This window comes from Equus caballus, chromosome 23, assembly GCF_041296265.1.
Source record: "Equus caballus isolate H_3958 breed thoroughbred chromosome 23, TB-T2T, whole genome shotgun sequence".
Taxonomy (NCBI): domain Eukaryota; kingdom Metazoa; phylum Chordata; class Mammalia; order Perissodactyla; family Equidae; genus Equus; species Equus caballus.
Window position 1 is genome coordinate 22,272,273 of NC_091706.1, and position 18,006 is coordinate 22,290,278.

At 43.3% G+C, this 18,006-nt stretch overlaps 1 long non-coding RNA gene across 1 annotated transcript in view; it reads right to left on the reverse strand.

Moving 5' to 3' along the window:
- The window catches only part of LOC102147588 (uncharacterized), a 452,754-nt gene that overhangs the window by 388,093 nt on the left and 46,655 nt on the right, over positions 1-18,006 (reverse strand). The window contains exons 7-9 of the long non-coding RNA XR_011431371.1: positions 7,302-7,396; positions 6,953-7,158; positions 2,798-3,003 (exon numbers count right to left, since the gene is read on the reverse strand). This is a non-coding gene — a long non-coding RNA (uncharacterized lncRNA). The remainder of the gene's footprint in view (positions 1-2,797; positions 3,004-6,952; positions 7,159-7,301; positions 7,397-18,006) is intronic.

Sequence of the window (18,006 nt, forward strand, 5' to 3'; positions counted from 1 at the left end):
CTCAGGGAGGCCAAGTGGAAGCTCAGAGATTTGTGGAGGCTGCCTCCCTATCTCTCCCAGGAGACTCGGGGTCTGTTCCTGCCTTCTATGGGGGCCAGGAGGTAGAGAAGGAACTGAGTATTATGCAAGTTTAGCAATGCTTCACTGTGGGAGGGGGTTGGGCTGACAAGAGTAGGTAATTTTCCTTTGCAGGGATTCTTGCCCAGCTTGAGGCAACCTTCATTTGAAGCGGGATAATGCTGTTTCTGCCCTCCACCTGAGGGGACTCCAGAAGGAATAAAAGTTACCTTTCCTCATTTGTCTTACGGGAAGTTCTGGGCTTCAGGGTTCAGGAGTTATTAATGGCTTTCATGTTTCCTGAACCCAAACAGAAGTTGTGAGATACCTGTTGTACAGTCCTGTGCAGACCCTCATGTGGGAGGAGACTTTAGCTGGCTGCTCCAAGGAGAGAGGAGATAGGGGTTGACACAAGTGCTGGGGTGAGAGAAGGAGAGTTGCCTAAAGGTAGCAGTGGCTCCAAGACCCTGAGAATCAGGATGTAGAGACGAGTCCCTTAGGTGGACGGGTTCTGTGTGGAAGTCCTCTAGGAGACAGCACAATGCTTTAAGGGATGAAGTGATGATGCTGAGATGACTAATCATCAAGCCCCATCATCTTGAGAGCTGTCGCAAGACACGGCATTGCTCACACTTAGCACAGAGGCTGTGCAGCCACTGGCCTTTCAATGGGCCTGAAGGGCTTGGGCAATGAAAATCCCAGGGGCAACCAAGACGGACTCAAGATCACAGGCTCTTACCTACGTATTTGATGGTGAATACTTAACTAAATAGGCAAACAGCTCCCATTAATGGCTAAGATTGTATATCTTCCTACCCTTTAAAATGGGGTCTTTGAGCCAGATTTAATTTAATTTAGAAAAATTAAGTACTGCTTATTGGACTTCAATGTTGTGAAACAAATCTATGCTTTTTATGTATATTATCCCACTTAAACTTTACCATGCTTTGAAGTAGGTTTCTTTACCCTCTTTTATAGAAGGGCACGATCTGAAGGACAGAGAAGGTAATATATATTCAGAGTGCTAGAACAGAAGAGGGAGCCAGGGATGGAGAGCCCCCTTACCCTGTGAGGGATTCTTTGGATGTAAATGATGGCAAGTACAATTCAACTGACTTTAAAAACAGGATCTGTTGCCTCAGGCACCTGAAAAAGTTCTGGGAGTAAGGCTGCCCTCAGGCAGGAGGATTCATACTGGGGCTCAGCTGATGTCATCAAGTTTCAGTTTCCATCCATTTCTCTGCTCTAGGTTCTGGACTGGCTACCTTGTAAGTCTGTCTGGCAAGTTCATAGCTACATCTTCCAAACTAAAAGCGCAGCTAAAAATGGGTGGTTTCTCCCACTAGTCCCTTCAAAAGTCCCACTGTGCCTTATTGTCTCCAGTTGGGTCACATGCCCACCCCTGACCAATCACTGTTGCCAAAAGCATGGACCAATCTTTTTGGCCAAGCCTGAGTTCAATGTCCTCCTTTAAAGTAAGAGCGTTAGTGATAAACAACTCCACTTGACATGGACTGAAACTGACAACGGGGTTAGATCCCCAGAGGGCAAAAGAAGGACTATTTTTGGAAGGTGAGTGAATGCTGAGTGTCAAAATAAAAACAAAAACAAAACGGATGTCTACTTCAGCCCTCTCTCTCACCACCCCATTTCTGCCTTCTTGTCCAGAGTCATGCCATGCACTGAAGGTTAGAGTTAGAGGAAATGCCAATTCTGTGGAGGACAGGAAAGGAACTCAAAGTGGAAGGAATCAATCAGAGGCCCCAACATCCATGTGGATAGACCATCCAATGATCTGACCTCTCACTGTCTGCTCCTTCTCATCTTAGAGTCCTTTACCTTCATTCCAGTTCAGTTATGGCCATAGCCTAGAACTTATCACCAGCAACACTTGTGTGTTCTGAAAAAATACAGTCTGACATTCCACCCTTTATCCTCTCAGCTTATGCCCTCAGCATGCTAATTCCTCAACCTATTCAGGAACTACAAGCCGCTCTATACTTTCCCCTGCTCACCTGACCACCTTTGTCTTCATTTCCTCCCTCTCCAAGGAAAACTTCATGGGGCATCACTTAATGCTAAACCTAAATATACTGCTCTGCTCTAAACAGCCTACCCCCTTCTTTCATTCGTCCTGTCTAGCAAAATCCAACTCTGCCTGTTTTAGCACTGCCTTCAAATAAGAGACTGCTTCCTCTTGGATAAAATCACACAAGTGTCTTTGTGCCCCATAAACTTCTGTTCTACATCTGTTGCTCAGCTCCACCACTGCCTCAGAATCCAGCCATTCCTCCTGTGTTACCATGTGCCAGACGCTCTTCCAAGCACTTGGGACACCCAGTGGAGGCAACAGAGGCCCTGTCTCGGGGGAGCTTCTGTGATTGTTTTCTCAGTCAACTCTCTTGCCCAAGTTCTCAAAACAATTCCACTTTCCTACACCTTGTCCACACTCCTCGCTCACTGAGCATATGTGCTGGACCACCAGAGGGAAACAGAGAAGTCATCAGATGGGAACTTTTCTGCATAAAAACTTCAAAACAGAACAAAACCAAAACCCAAATGAGATCCTCCATCTCTTCTTTCCTCCTTCCTTCCCGCCATACTGAAAGGTTTACCTCAATGCTTTCCTTAATCCTCCCAACCTGGGATCTGCCCGCCCTCTCCAAGTCGCAACGCTTTCACATGTGTGGGCTATCTGCCTTAATTATCTACTTTTCCAGAGGACCAAGACTACATTTACCTCATCACAGCTGGAAACACCAAGCAGAGCTCAGAGTCCTCTGGAGGAATACATTGGCACTGGGAGGGATCTACGGGGAGGTCCTGCCCAGCATGCTCTGGGGTTGGGCCACGTCCAGGGGCAGGGCCTGAGAGACTCTGAGAGCCTGTTTGGCTTCTTGAGGGCGACGGCACCAGCAACATGGCCAGACATCTCACCTCAGGCTTCTGGAAGATATGAGTTGAGATTTAACTCAAAGACAGGTTCTGAGGAAGGTTTCTGGATGCCTGAGTGACCTTCCCCACTGCCCAGCCTGAAGGATCCTTTCCTCCATCTGCCATTTCCATTACTGTGGGCAGGCCCTCACAGCCCCTGGGCCCCCAGACTCTCACTCCAGGCCCAGCTTTAGAAGGCGCTCAGAGGCCTGGGGGCAGGGCTGTGCCTGCCCAACTCCACCCCCTTTGACGATGGCACTCTGAGGAACTCCACCAAGGTGAGAATAGTAATAAATAGAGTAGCAATATTGACAACTGTTAAGGCTTCACCTTACACTGGCTGCCTGGCCTTGCACAAGTAGCCTGAATCTCAGATCTCATCTATTATGTGCAGATACTGACGTGTACCGATAGGGTTGGTCCTCGGAACTGGAATGAATGAGTAAAGAGTTTTGAACAGTGTTTACCTAACACTAGAAGTTTAATATGTGCTACCCATTATTATCACTCATTTAAAGTGCTAGGCCTCCTCTCTATTATTTTAGAAGTATCGATTTACCACTCATGCATTCTTCCTTCCCTCAGAATGAATATATTTAGCACCTAACATGTGCCAGACACTATGCCAGGCTCTGGGATACAGTGGTAAGCAAAAAGGTAGAGTCTCTGCCTTCATGGATCTTACAGTCTAGAGGGGAGATCAGGCAGAAATTCATCAGACAAGATTGTGTAAATGTCCCACGTTACATTCTATGAAGGGTTCATGAGCTGGTTGTCGGTGCCAAGGGATTTTAAAACATGGGGATTGGGCCTAACCAAGGAGAAAAGGGTCTTTCTCACCCATCCCTCAGGAGCTGATAAGGCTTAAGAGGTAAAAGGCAAGTAGGAGACAACTTGGCAAAGCAGGGAGGGAGAAGTGTTCCAGGCAGAGGAATCTGGGTGATGAGAGCAGAGAGAGTGAGGAGGGAGGAATGTGATGCAACAAGAAGAGGGAAAAGCGTGGGAGGCACAGACTAAGCAGAGTTCTCTGGGCCAAATCAACTAGTTAAGTCTTTGGAGCAATGGGGAGCCAGGGGAAATTTTTAAGTTAGGATTTATTTATATGTGTAGGGTATTCAGATTTTCGTTGTACTATTTGAGTTTCCAAAAGATTACTGTGAATTAATACTGTGAATTAATGAATTACAGTGATTTAATGTGAAGAATGCTTTGGATGGGGTAAACAGGATGTGAGAGACCAGTGAGAAGGCCACTGCAGTAATCTACGAGAGAAATGATGTCAGCATGGACCACAATGGTGGTGGCCAAAGTGGAGTAACGTGGACGGATGTGAGTGGCATGACTGCATTAATTCTAATAAGACGGAACATTTTTCCTTTTGTTTCGCTCCAGTGCCCAAGAGGTACAGCTTGGTGCAAGATGTGGGGTCTTTTATAGAGTTGGACAAGTCCGCAGACACGAAACATTTGAAAAGGCTGCTTGAACTGCTGACTAGCCAAAATCAAAGAGGAAGTTGACCTTCAACCCTTTGTTTTATTCCAGCTGCAGAAGTCATTTTCAGTTACTCTCTGACTCAAGTAAACACCGCTCCCTGTCACCTTATCCCTTTGAGGGTTGGTTCACTTCTAACTTTTCACTGGGACATGATTCTCACCGACAGCAGAAAGTTCGGCACCCAGACCTGCAGATGTGAAGACACTTGCTCCTCTCTCGAACTATCAGTACTTCTGGGAAACACGTCCCAGTGCCAAACTGTCCTGGTCCTGAAATGACCCCGTTATTCGGGGAGGTAGTAAAGGAAATTACATGTTTTAAACCCCGAGTGGCACTCTCTTTGGACATCGAAAGGTGTAAATGATAAAATACTTGCTAGACTTAAAGACCAGGGAGTAAACGGGGGGCTGGATGCTGCCCAGACTCTGTGTGTCAGCAAAACATATCTGAGCTCAGCGAAGTAACCCAGGACCAAGTGTTCTCCTCAGTGGAATAATTAGACAACAGAGGTGGGCAATTTAGAAAAGATCACTTCTTCTGTCCCTGCTTTAGAATCTCTAATACAAACAAAACCCAATCCTTAGCAAGATTTAAGAGCACGGGACAAAGACTGCTAGATGTTGAACTGCTGGGAGTGGAGCCCACGTTTTATTTATCTTTGTATCCAAACACATCCGCGGTGCCTGCCACGGGGCAGATACTCAGTGAATGTTGGGTGGATCAAGGATTCCTCTGTGTTTTCATGGGGTATTTATATGGTATGGGAATTCAGTCATCTTTTGCCCCACTAGGTACTGATGGATGCTTTCTGTTCTCCATGTTTACTTTGAACACCATTTAGCTACAGGGATGTTCTAAAATGAAATAATAAGGAAACCAGCTATAGTACTATTTTATATATACAGGCAGATACACTTTCTGACCACGTGCAGGTATGAATGCTCTCCCTGGAAGATGCTGTTGTAACCTAAATTGCTCTAGAATGAGGTTAGAGATGGGGAAGAAAGGGAAAGTAAGGTAAAACTCACAGCTTAATTTCCAGACAGGTTTGCTGCTTTAAAAATGAATTTCAGGTGCTTCTTGGCATACTTGGCCCAAGCACTGGAGATTTAACAGTGATCTGTGATTTGGTGTGACCCAGAACATGGCCCAATGGTCCTCTATCCTTTGAAGCAGTCAGTCTGTTCTCTTCATTGCTGTTCTGGACTTTCTCACCATCACTCCCCATCAGGGCCCCATTCCTTCTGCTCTGTCCTAGTGGAACAGTCCCTTGACCTTCATTCTCCCACTACTCTAGTCTCGACTTCTCCTTGTTGCTAGATTACTCTATTATTGCTTCTCAAATTGTGGTTCCCAGACCAGCAGCATTAGCATTGCCTGGGAGCTTATTAGAAATGCAGATTCTCGGGTCTCACTCTGGACCTACTCAAGAAGAAACTTTGATGTGGGGCCCAGCAATTTTAACAAGCAAGGTAATCTCCAAGGTGAGAACCACTGCTGTACGCAAAGCTCAGTTCTCAGCATATCACCCCTTTGCCCAATACCCTTTATTGCTTTCCTGCCGACAGCCACATGAGTGTGTGTGTGTGTGTGTTTGTCTGTGCGCGCCCTTCTATCCAAGGCCTTCTGCAGTCAAGCACCAGCTCATGTGTCCCCACGCAGGGAGGTGTGTTCCACAGTCATCCTAATGGGTTACCTGCTCTTCCCTCTGCTCTCCTGCCGCCTCTCTCTGTTAATGTTGGGTCCTCTGCTCTGAATACCCACCTCCTCCCTCTCCTTGTAGAAACCTTGCTCATTCTTTAAGGCTCACTTAAAAATTAATATTTATGTAAGGAATCCATACTTGTGCCTTTAAAGCCAAATAGTACTGAAGGCTTTATAAAGAACCGTGACAGGCCCTCCCCAACCTCACAACCACAATCCTTCCTATCCCCTCAGTTCCATTCCTCATGGAAAGCACTTGAGCCGCTTCTATCATTGTTCTTCTGGTGTTTACCTCTATTTATATAACGAATACGCAAATACTTGTATTTAAAAGTAATTTTAAAATATTAGACACTAACTTCTTGCCGTGATAGATAAAATTTGAGTAGGTAAAATTGCAGGTGGATGAAATTTGGTCGACACCCCATTCCCCTCTTCACTCTTCTCAATCTGTCCTCACTTAAATCTTTATTCACGCAAAGTTCATCTTGGCATGGAAGGTGACCCCTTTCCTGGAACGTGTTCAGAGACTGCTCCTTCCCGGCTCCCACAGAGCTGTGTATCTCTCTTAGTGCACTGTCCCCCTTGCCCTTCCACGTTTGTATGTATGTGTCTCCCATTCCCACCAGCTTGTAAGAGCCAGGAAAGTCTAATCCCTCTTTTACTTTCTCTGAATCCTCCCAGGGCAAAGCACAGGGCCTGGGATATAGTACACACTGAGCAACGTGGCCCATTTAACCGTAAAGTAAAATATCTGCCTGACCTTTGAAGCTTGCTGGTGTGACAGCAGTACTTGGAATGAGTCTTCCCGTTCCAATGTGGTTTTCCAGCATTATTGTGGGGAATAGTAAACTGGAGTCAGGAGACTTGAGCCACACCACCTTCTTGGTGACTTCTTTTAAGACCTTGGGGAAGGCACTTAATGGTTTTGCTTCCGTTTTTTCATCTATCAAGTGGCACCAATAATATCTATGGACAGAGTCGTAGGGAGGACCAAATACAACAGCACAGGTTATCAGGTATAAGGCATTGCATTGATTCCTTATGTTTAAAACAAAAAGGCAAACCATTTTCTGGTAGCACATAGGGCTATAATGAACATTAAAACCAACCTTTAAATAGAAAACTTCATTTTTAGATGATCCAGGGGGTCTTTCTTCCAAGATCAGCCTAAGATTTTTTCGGAGGAAACTGTGTTCTCATTGTCCTGAAATTTGAAGCAAGAAAATTCAATCATTTAAGACCATTTGCCTATTCTTACTTGTTGAGGAGCAATCAGCACTACTGCCACCCTTTTAGCCTCTGAAGGGATTGTAAGCTTTGTCTTGATTTGATGGCTCAAAAATAAAATCTACCAAAGGCACGTTTTCTAAGCCTTGTCTGGCTCTACCCATTAGAAAAGTGTGAGCTACTGTTCTATCATAACTAATTATATTTTAAGTCTACAACCAAGTCTCAATTACCAAGGTTAATGGGACCACATGCACACATAATTCTCTCTTACATTTATACAGTGCTTTTAACTTCTTCAAAGCACTTTTCACTGTACTGCATATATAAGACAGATGCATTTTTTTAAATCCACAAATAAGGTAAAAAATGAATCTTAAGATCAATAATTTCAACTTTGCACCTGTCAAAAGCTATTAGAACTTGCAAAATTGTCTAATAGGACTTTCATTGCCCTACTCTCCTCTCGACCCCTCTCAACTAAGGCCAGAAAAGACAGAAAGATCTGGAGGAATCTCCAGAGGAGAGGAAGCCAGGGAGGGAAGGAAGCCAAGGACCTGGGCCATCCACATCCTGGATCATTAGCTCCTCCGTAACTGAGAATAACTGACTGTATGTGTGACTATGGCCAGAAAATCCAGAAAGAGATGAAAAGGCAAAGAAAATGACATGCGAGTAACTATTTACAGGGTCTGTCATTGTCATTCTCTCAACAAGCATTATTGAGTGCCTACTGTAATGACAGGTGCTTTCAACAAAGAGGATGGACACAGCAATGAACAACCCAGGCAAGAATGCTATTTTCATAGTGATGACCTTCCTGAATGGTGCAGACAGACAACAAACACAAAGACACACAACTTCACATAAACGAGATAACTTCAGGTGGCACTAAGCTCTGTGGAGTCCATAAACACAGGAATGTGATAGAGCCTTGTGGAGGGGATGCTGTTGTAGATAAGGTTGCCAGGGAAGGCCTCAGGGTATCCGAGCTGCAATCTGTGAGAAGAGCCCACCCTGTGCAGGTCTGCAACCCAGATGATGGAATGAGTGAACTCGCCAAGTATGCTACAGGGAGAGGGGTCCGGGCCAGTTTCAAGGGGTTCCAGGAAAGTCACTGTTCTGTGGTTATTCACCTTGTATCCTTTTGGGGATATTTCTAAAACCTCTCCAGGACCCCAGATTTATTGCCTCTACAATGCAGGTTGCTAACACTGATCACCTGGACAGGGGAGCGCTGAGAAATAATGGGTAAACAATTGTGAGGAGCCACATAAATGCTAAATAATGCTCACGGTAATAAGCTTTTATTAAAGTCAGCACCTTGATAGGCAGCTCACAATCGGATACCTTGGCAAATGTGTAAACTGACGTGGCTGCTCCCTGTGCACACCAGCACCATCTTTCAAAACAAAAAAGAATAAATGAGCCTATGGTCATGATATTCGAAGTAGTTAGTGATCAAACAACTGTCTGGAGAGAAAGCTGGTGTGTGAAGTGTAAAATGGGAGCAGGAAGATAACGGCACATCACAGCCCAGCTCACGCAGAGGATGACTCATGAATTGACTGGATGCTTGCTGGCGCACACACCATCCGCTCCAGGGTGGTACTCTAAACCCGTCAGGACTAGGTGCTGCCACCAAAAGCCCCAGCAGACAGGAAGGGGAGTGAGAAGGAGCCAGAAGAGAAGCATCTCTGGCAGCAGCCCTCTCTGGACCTCTTGGCCTTGGAAAGCCACCCCTGGGGGAGGACTGAGCAGCCAGCACCAAGGGCCCCACCTTCGAAGGGCACCAAGGAAGTGGTGGGGGGGGTGTGAGGGAGGAGGGATGAGCATTGCATTTCTCCCTACGAGAATGAAATATCCCAACGCCAGGAGACACTTCAGATTCATTATAACTGAGCCTCCCCACACAGAGATATGAGTCCACCCCTTAGAAGCAAATCTTCCTCTCCCAAATTCTCCCCCAAAAATATAACATTAACATCACAAAAAATGAATTCTTTTTTATGGGTCCTACCATCTCTTTGATATAAATACACAAGTGCCTAAACATTCTTTCCCATCTCCCATCCCACATCGGCCATGAGATTGTGACACACACACACACAAACACACACACAAGCACACAAGCACATGTTCACACAAATACCGCACACACCCAATTCCTTTGTTAAGCCCTGGCTCAGCTATTGTAAGGTACCTGTGGAGTGTAGGTCACATAGCAGAAAAGTTTAAATTACTGTTGCTTCTTCTCTGAAAAGCAGACAGGAAGAAAAGACAATAAAAAAGAAAACACTTATTTTAAGGCTGATACTAAACACTCCACTCCACGTTGACTGAGGTCACTTTCCCACTGTGGGATGGGGAGAATCGAGATGATCTCTGAGGTGCTATGAACCCACAGTGCAGACTTCACGTTTTGAGGCTTGACTAGAAACGACGGGGATGTGAAAAAGAACATGGTGAGATAATCCTAGTCTTCAGGAAATTATGGTTTAAACTTGGCTGGAGAAAGACCAAGATCCTCAAAAAATTCTAATTGATTTTAACCAAATGGAGGAATTTTAAAATGTTAAGTACACTGGGATATCATATTAAAATTATTCTGGGAGAGCATGCCGCATGGGACATGGTAAGTGCTGAATTTCCTGCTGCTAAGGGAGGCATTCCTATCTGCCAGCGTCTCATGCTGCTCAGACCTGAATCACTCATTTAGGTAGACCATTTGTCCAAGTGCGTCATTTCCCAAAATAGCCAATGGAGGAATCCAGGGAGAACTGTCCTGAGGAGATGTGGTCATCCTCAAGGCCAAATCAGTCTAGACTAAGATGGTTCTTAGCAAGACTGCCCAAAGGGCTTCTAGACTTTGTTTGGTAAGTGTTGTTAATGCCTTGGTAACAATGGACTGTTGATAAGGTGGGAGATAATGCCATAAGGAAGGAAGGTACCTGCTCACATCTTTTGCTTTTAACTTAAGCTAACCCATAAAATCCATTATCAAACCCCAAGGAATACTCCCAATTATTGTCTTGGACCCTTCATTTCGCTTTGTTTTGTTTTGTTTTTTTTTTTTTCAACTCTCCATTTCTGTTTTTACCTGGCACTGACTTGCTTGACTCCTCTTCTCCTCTCAGCTTCTGGCTCCGTGCTCCCCCTTTAGACTTGATGAGTAATTTTGGTTTTCCTGCTTTTCACCTTTGGCACCCCTTCAAAAATGGGTTAGATTTATCTTCTGGCTCTTTCTACTTCTGACTGCTTGGAAGTTTGGATCATACTTAGCCAAGTTTTGATCCCAGGACCTTTCCCTGGCTTTGACCTGTCTCAGTGGCATCTGTGCTGGGCTTGACTCCTCCAGGTGAGGGCGTCGGCAAGAGGGAGGATCAAGCAAAGATCAAGCAAGGAAACAGGAAGAACATCTGGCTCAGCTTAAACTGTGCAGGGCACTGAGGCCTTGCTGGCCGTCCAGTCTCTGCCTCCTTCTTCCTCTGCTGCTTTCATTCCCTCCCGTCTCTGACTTGCAATTTTTATTAAGTTTCCACCTTCTGACTGGTCAATCCTCTTCTAGCATCCCTTTGTAAGATTGAAATGGGAGTGGGAGTGATATCCGTTAGCCAAAATAAGTTCGATAGCTGGGAGAAACTGCTGAATCTCTGGTGTCTTTATAGCACTTATCAAATCCCAATTAACCATATTAGTTGGCAAACTGCTCTGGCTTCCCAGGGAGTCAGCTGGGAGGTGAGTCAATAAATATCTGTCAGATGAATGGATGCACACACACTAGTTGTGTAGCATGGCATCAGGTACTTTAAATAATACAAAGTATAAGACTTCATCCTTGGCTGAAGGAGGACGTCTTCTCACGGCCATTCACAAAAGGACTGTTTGGAAATATCACCAAGCGCTAGACCAGCTTCGCTATTTCTTCTAGAAAACAAGAAGAAATCTCTTGTTTCAAGAGATGTTTGTGTCATCTCTTAATGCACAACTGGCTTCATGTGGGCAAAAGGGAACGTGAGCAAAGCCCTGGTTAAAGCATAACAGACACCCTTGGGCTAATGAACTGTCGAAGCTATTAGTGTCGGCGGATTTTCTACATAACTGCTTTGTAAACAGCAACACGCATAAACCATAAACAAGGAGAATGAAGTGAGCACCCACAGACGCACCACTCACGTCAAATCATACAATGTTGATATCACCCCAGAAGCCTCCACTCTCCTGTCTGATAATCTTTCACTTACTTTTCTTTATAATTTCATCACCTTTATAAACTCCCAGAGAACCTTTAATTATATCCAGTTTGGGGATCAAAATAGATTTAAAAAACAACAATTGCAGGTGCATTCAAGATTGGACATGAAAAAGAAAACTGGTTTTTTAATAAGATACTTGAAGTGTACACTTTCCGTAGGTGATCAAGACATTTACTCTTTCGTCCACTTTTATGTTTGCTGACTGCCAATCACTCTACTCCTTAATACTTTAAAGGTATTTTTCCCAAAGCTGCCTTTTGTCTTACACTAAGGCTTTCCCGGACTCAAGTGAATTTTGAAGGAGGCTGAGCTCATCATGATGAAATGGATGTTGACATTCCATAACCATCACTGTAATTATTCCTAATTTCCACTTTGCTTCAAAAACTCTCTTCCCTTGCCCCTAAAGTCTGTACTTTCAAAATAGTATCTGCAGCTTTAATTATACCTGACAATAAACTACACTCCCACAAAATCTTGTCAATCATGGTGTACGTTACTATCTTCAAATATCCTGTTTTTTTTAAAACTGCCTTTATCTCAGGTTCCCAAAGAGTCACAGTATTAGCAATGAATGTTTTAACTGTTTCTGTAATTACTGTTTGTAATTACTACAAATCAAAGTTGTACAAACTTTGGATTGGAGGCTGGTTGAATTATCTACCAAACTGGGGTGAATGGTCCTTTAATCAACCGTATACTGAACAGATCTACAGAGTAAAAACTGAGATGGAATTTGAGTGACTTGGTGTCCATCGAGAATCAAATCTGATGCTGTAGTGTTAACAAGGGACTTCAGGTCCAGAATAATTCTGTTAATCACACTTCTTCCAAATTAGTCAGTTAATGTTGTGGGTCCTGATGAGACAGGATTCAGGAAGGCAGAGAGCAGCGGGGAATGCTCCTAGTGATAGGATCCTTAGAGCAAAGGACAGAAGACAAAAGGAGAAGGCTGGATTCGTGAGAAGTGATCTGGACCATAACCGCTATAATTATAAGCTTATAATGTCACCACACTGCTTTCCGTAATGTAATATTTTTGTTGTCTGTTATTTTCCTTGATTCAGGTTTTGTATTTTTCATGATGTAATAGTGAGATCTAGTCTCATTTCTCTGTGTATTTGGATACATTGAGTAGAGTGCTCTGGCTGAGTGAATAGTTTCACATACGGGAGCCATGAGAAACAAGAGTGGCAAGGAAAGTTAGGTCAGATTATGAAAATTCTTAAAATGTTTATATTGGACTTAATCCTTCAGAAGTCATTTAGTGTTCTCTTTGCTTGTTTTGCAATTGAGAGCACCATGAGGAAAGGAGTGTTTTTGATGATTTATTTTATTTTATTTCTTTCTCTTTTCTTGGAGGAAGACTGGCCCTGAGCTAACATCCGTGCCCATCTTCCTCCATTTCATCCGTGGCTCGCCTGCCACAGCATGGCCTGATCAGCAGTGTATAGGTCTGTGCCAGAAGGGGAACCTGCGAACCCCAGGCCGCCCAAGGGGAGCACACAAACTTAACCACTACACCACCGGGCTGGCCCCATTTTTGATGATTTCTAAGGGGTAAAAACTAGGCAGGGAGATTAGGTAAGACGATATAGCAAAAATTCAGGCATTAAGAAATAAGGTTAGACTAGGCTGGCGATGGCGGCCATGGATTGGAAAGGAAGGAAGGATGGATGCAGCATCATAAGGGAAAAATTTTCTTCTTTCCCTTTGTCTTTTCAGCCATTTGGGCTTAACGGTGTTCAGTGCTCCTGATTTATTTCCCTTCCCATTTATATTTTCCTTCTTCCCTTGATAATCTACTTTTGCTTTCCCATTTTTCCCTCTCTTCTCTCCTTTGCTTGCATTCTTATCACGTTCCCTTATAGGACGATGACTGAATCAGGCAAGTAGACATCAAATGGGAGATCTGAATAGAAATTAACTATAAGATTTACTAATTAGAGTATGTTGCTGCTTAAAACATTTTTTTAACCTTTCATCTGCAGTTAAAAACAGGAAAAGAAAGGTGAGGAGGCAAAAAAAGGAGTAGAGAGGAAAAGGGAGAGACTCTTTTATCCACTCATTCAAGAAGTGCTGTGTTTCCAGAGAAAGAGAGAGTGCCAAAGAGATACAGAAAACACCACACAATAATTTGTGTTATTGTAGTTGTATCATCTATTTCCCCTTCTAACTCAGTTGGGTAAAGTAGAGATGCCAGATGGGAGGCTAAAGACTAAGGTGAGATGGGCAGTCTCCCTCCCTCCCTTATTGCCTGCTGCTTCTCATATCAAAAGATGGAGTCTACATCCCTCCCCCTAGGCCTCAGTGACTGGCTCAACCAATAGGATGCTGTGGAGGTGACTTTCTGGGACTTCTGAGGCTAGGCTGTAAGAAGCCTGGTCTTTTGGAATATTTCCTCTTGGGATGCTTTCTTTTGGAACCCAGCCACCACTTTGAGAGATGCCCAAGTCACAGGAAGAGGCCACATGCAGGCCCTCCACTTGGCAGCCCGGAATAAGATAACAGCCAGCATCCTCAGCAAACACAGAAATGAACCACCTTGACATCCAGCACAATAGAGGCAAAGAGGATTTCAGCCCAAGCTGACATCTGACTGTACTTCCAAGGAGACCCCAAGCAAGAACTGCCCAGCGAATCCCAGCCAATCCACAGAACAATACGAGACAAGAACAAGTTACTGTTTCAAGCTACTCCACTTTGTTGTGGTTTGTTATACAGCAATAGATAACTTTTTTCATCCTTACACGAGACAGAAAGAATATCGAAAGTTTGAAGATTCACAATGCCACCTGGAACGCATGGATATTTTTTACGTATTTCTTTCCTTTTAAAGGTCACTTTCTTATTCACTAACCTTGAAATTGGAATTTGAATTGACCTTGATCAGAAATCCTAAGAAATGCTTAAGCAAATATTTTAAGCACTACCATATTTTGAGTACTAGTTCAGGATAAAGTGGTATTGATGTGACAAGAATAATGGATGTGTAATTAGAAGATGGAGTTTAAGTCCTAGTTCTGTCATTTATTACTGTGTGGCCTACAACAAGTTATTTAACATTTCTGCTTCCTACTTTCCAATGCTATAATGTAATCGAAGGTATTTAGTGATGCATGACAAAACACAGACATTCAGTGAATTTCCATTTCTTTCCTTCCTATGTAAGTCCTGTACTCATAAGTGCAACCATAGCAGAGCCTATCATCCTGCTTCCTAAAACTAAATATTTTTATTATGTATCAAATATTTCCCTTGATAACTATTTCATAAGCTTCCAGAGTGTTGCCTTTACTAGTGTGATCTGCCTCACTTTTCCTGTGGGACAGTTTACTTAATAGATTTTGGGGACTCATTCTGTTGCTGGATTCTCACAAAGACTCTTTTGTGATAACCTTCTTTGGTTTTCAAGGACATGACCCTGTTTCTCGAGTGTGGTTCCCTACTGTAGCATAAATGTTAACAAGTTAAATGCATATCACATAAGAATTTTAATTGCTCATCATATGTTTATGTACTGAAATGTAGAGTCGAATTGATATAATTGGTAACATTACCCATTTGCTTTGATTTGAGATGTCAAGTGATTGAAAAAATTTTTAATTCAGAATTGAATTACCTTGCTTATTTGAATTTATCATTTTTGCGTAATTAGGATGAACTAATTTAATTTGCAGTTATCCTTAAATGACTTAACTGATGTCTGCTGAGGTTCTCAAGGCCAAAGGATTATGGAGTCATGCTGAACATCACTCTGTCTCTTAGGCTTGGAAGTACAAGTGCACCTTGTGAAGCCCGGAGACAGAAGTTACAAGCTTGATTTTTTCTCCATTAATCTTTTTTCTTTTTCTGTTTTGTCCCCCTCACCTCACTCTAGGCTGCTGCATGTTTCCCAGAAGGACCATACATTGCATTTGGAGGTGGTCCTCCTTTTCCAACTTTGTTCTGATTTTACGTCATTTTTACTTGGTGTTGAGCTCACATCTCAGTTCTGCAAAGGAAAGCTGGTAACTTATGGTAGGAATCCCCAAGACAGTGCTCTTTATAGAGACTGAGGGTGCTTCAGCAAATACTGCTTTTCAATGATGCATTTTAATAAGCCTTTTACAAATCTGGATACCAGACTACCGGCTAGGGTACCTGGAACCAATAATTTTAAAATAGTGCTTTTCAAACTGCAGGTCCCGACCCACTAGTGGATTAGGAAATAATTCTAGAGGGTGTGACAAGCACTTAAAAGACAAAGAAACAAAATGGAGTAGATAATATTAGAGTGTATTACACGTAAAAAGGTAAGAACAGTTTCATAAAATTTTTATATTCTTTTGGTGTGTGTGCGTGTATACTGATTTACGATAAAAAATAATTTATAGATTTTCTTTGTGAGTTGCCATCAAAAGAATTTGAAAGTCACTGCCATGGATTTAAAGTTATCTGAAACAGTTTTGTAATATAGCAGTTTGAAATGAAGCCCCAACAACATATGTACCAAATCAAAGTGTAGATAGGTTTTAGCTGCAAATTTTAAAGGGATTGGCAAGTTACTTTTCCTGAGAAGTCTAGCCCTGGGATGACTGGGTATTTTCCAAAGGGCCAGGAACCAGTTATCCCAATAAACGGTAGGAGCCTAAATGCTCTCTCCCTGGGACGCTCTGAGGTAACGTTCCTCATCTCACTTGTAATGTGGCTGTTGCCCTGCTGCAGTGGCTGTTGGAAGTGCTGTGTGTTCCCTAACCAGATCAGAGGACCCCGTTTTCCCAAGGTCTTGGTCTGCCAGAAAGAAGGCATTGCACTTCTCCCCGATTGGTGGGACCTGCACCCAGCTTGGAGAGCTGGAAAACTCCAGCCCTTAACTCCCCTCTTTGCTAGGGAATCACGTTTTCCTTCCCACTGGGTCCTTGGAAGATGGGAAGCAGCAGTAAGGTTACTTGTGTTTTATCCACACCATGGGAGTCTGTGTTTTTGTGTGAAGGCTGACTCATGTGGAGGAAAGTTCTACGCCTAGAATTTTAAAATTAATGCTAATCAGAATAATGCAGCATCCCACATTTGATCTGCTAATGAGCTTTGGGGAGAGATGGCACATCTTCCTGCAGCTGATGGATGCCCCTTTTAGAGGATCTACAGCATCCTCCCCATGTCTTCACTCACCTGGGCTAACACACTTCAGAACCAAAAGAATCCTCAGGACAGGATGGGACCCCTTGCTTTTCTGGTTCTTGTCCCTTGAGTTTTCCAAACTTCTCCTCACTTTTCAGTCTACTCTCTCTGCGACTGAAATGGCTGCCTATTAAACTCATCAGTGGAATCTGTCATACTGTGTCACTTAAACTTTTTCCATCTGCTTATGGTTTTTACTTTTTTGTCATAGAAAGCCCTGACCTAAATCTCTACTCTTCTTTTATCCTGCTTTCAGTTTGACCTTACTACTGCTGAAAATCAACCAAACTCATTCATCACTGTCCCTCCCTCCAAGCTCCATTAACATTTTCCTGTTATCCAGGTTTTTAACATACACTCAAGAGATTGTCAACAAAAATGGACTAAACCTTTACATGGAACTTCTTTACCCCCACATGGGACATTTTCAAGAACAGGAGCTTTCAGATGAATTAACAATGTGGGTAAATTTGTTACCAACGCTAGACTCTCATGCTAAAATATTTTCTACAGCTCAAAACATGGCATAAGGCAGATTCCTATTTAAGAGAAAGGGCCTTCTTTTAAGTTGCCCTGAAGATTCTGAGACTGTCCTTAAGAGCAGTGCTATGAGAGGATAGGAGGCACAATCTCAGTCACCCCAAGAGTTAATTTAAATGGAGAAAGTGAGATGGTTTCCCAAAGCACTGGAATTGATTTTTCCCTGAGTCTCTCCATAGTTGTAGATTCTGATAATCACAGAATATAGAGAAGGAAGAAACTTGGTGTTCCTTCTAACTGCCTCATTTCACAAACCAAGAAATTGAGGATCAGAGACATGAGGTCATTAAAGTCATCCAGTTACTTGGTTGCTTACTTCGACTAGGGTGGTTTCAGAAAGGATGCAGAAAAGTACAAGTATTCGAGAGCTACTTAGGGACTGTATTAATCAACACTGTAATAATCAGCTCTGTGCCCTTGGGTGCTGCGACAGCTGGGGGTCCACTGCTGCAGCTGAGAAATAAAGTGTGAGGAAGAAACAAAAACTGAGGGAGTCCATCGCCACTAGACCTGCCTTATAAGAAATGTCAAAAAGAGCTCTCCTGTCTGAAATGAAAAGGCAAAGGATACAAAGCTTGAAACAAGCTGATAAACAGATAAAATCAGAAAACTGCAACTCGGTATCAGA